We start from the raw sequence: 2055 nt of genomic DNA, 5'->3' as shown, positions 1-2055 counted from the left end.
GAAACACTCCTTCAAAGAGCACAATGACTGGGTGCAGAAACATTCCTTCACAGAGCACAGTGACTGGATACAGAAACACTCCTTCAGAGAACACAGTGACTAGGTACAGAAACACTCCTTCACAGAGCAGTGACTGGGTACAGAAAAACTCCCTCAGAGAGCACAGTGATTGGGTATAGAAACACTCCTTCAGAGAGCACAGTGACTGGGTACAGAAACACTCCTTCAGAGAGCACAGTAACTGAGTTCAGATACAGTCTGTCAGTACTCAGTGGGTTAATGATATTTTTCTGTGTATGCAATATGCTGAAGGCTTGCGATCTGGAACAGGCATGAGTTGACAATCCCGAGTTGCACATTTCTGCAGTTACTTTAAATCTGATTTGTAGCACATGCACATACACAGGTGTGCATCATGAGCGCTGAGAGGAATATTTTTAGATTACTTTAGGAAGTGCATATTTGGAGGATTTGCTGTGCAAGTTAATATTGCCCATGATTGGCTCCTCTCTCTCTGCAGGCCATGGTCACGTTGCAGTTTTGCCTGTCTTTTTTCCGGAAGGGACAACTGCCACTTTCTTCCCGTACCCAGTGGACTGTCAACACCTTGGCCGTTGGCAGCTCCTCTGCGGTCAAACGCTTTCTTTTTGTCCCCTTCTGGAGTGAGAATAATTGAGTTCTTGAGGTTAGTGCCTGTTTGTGTGGTGCGTCCTCCTATCCATTTTCACCTTCCCATCCCTCCAAGGGCTGTTTTTTGCCTCACCTCTGCCTGTCCTTGAATACTGATGGGGGGCCTTGTCTCTACAGAAATGTCCCTTTTACTCCCCCCCCGCCTCCCCCCAGTGTGAACAGTACCTGTGTGTCGGAGCGTGACAGAGAACATTCAGCAGCTATTCAACCTTGGAGTATTAAACACAGCCTTGCCTCGCTTTATGTGTGCACTTCTTGGAAACTTGCCAACAGCCATTCAGCCCATTAAAGCATTCTGGCCTTTCAGTGAGATTGTTACCGTTTAGTATCATGGCTGTGCATTAGTACCTTGCTTTCTGACCATTTAATGCTGTTACCCTGCAATAGTACTCCTTGGAGTCATTGTTGGCGCATAAGAGGATGGTTGTGGTTCTTTGAGGTCAGTCAGCTCAGCTCCAGGACAACTCAGCAGGAGTTCCTGCTGAAAATGTAACCTGTTTTCTCATCAATTTGTTCAGAGGTGTGATTCCACACTTTTGGCACAGGTGGGACTTGAACTCAGGCCTCGCTGTTCAAAGATAAGGACAGTACCTCTGTGCCACAAGAGGGCCCAAAAGCACGTCCAGCTCAGATATTCCGCACAAGTGTCCTCGACCCAACCATCTTTTGCTGATTCATCGATGACTACTCCTCCGAGATAAGTTCAGAAGTGGGATGTTCACCAACAATTGCACAATGTTCAGCACCATTGCCACTAATCAGATGCTGAAACAGTTCATGTTCAAATGCAACAAGGCCTGGACAATAGCCAGTGGCAAGTAACAGTGGCACTATGCAAATGCCAGGCAATGTCCATCTCCCAACATGAGACAACCTACCCACTGCCCCTTGACATTCAATGGCGTTACCATCATTGAATCCCTCATTATCAACATTCTGGAGACTACTGTTTACCAGAAACTCAACTGACTGGCCAGATCAATAAAGTGGCTACAACAGCAGGTCAGAGGTGAGGAATACCATGGGTGAGTATCTCACTTCCTGACTCCCCAAAGCAGGTCCAAGGCACAAGTCAGGAGTATGATGGAAGACGCCCCATTTACCTGGATGGGTGCAACTCCAAAAACACTCAAGAAACTTGACACCATCCAGGACAAAGTAGCCCGCTGGACTTGCACTATGTTTGCAAACATCTCCTACCTTGGTCACTGATGCTCAACAGCAGCAATGCGTAACACTTCAAAAAATGCACTGCAGAAATTCACCCAAGATCCTTAGATAGCACTTTCCAAACCCATGACCTCTTCCATCCAGAATGACAAGGAACACCACCACCTGCAAATTCCTCTCCAAGCCACTCACCAT

Source organism: Chiloscyllium plagiosum, chromosome 37 (assembly GCF_004010195.1).
Source record: "Chiloscyllium plagiosum isolate BGI_BamShark_2017 chromosome 37, ASM401019v2, whole genome shotgun sequence".
Lineage (NCBI taxonomy): Eukaryota > Metazoa > Chordata > Chondrichthyes > Orectolobiformes > Hemiscylliidae > Chiloscyllium > Chiloscyllium plagiosum.
The sequence above is the reverse complement of the archived record's forward strand: the minus strand, read 5'-3'. Positions refer to the sequence as shown.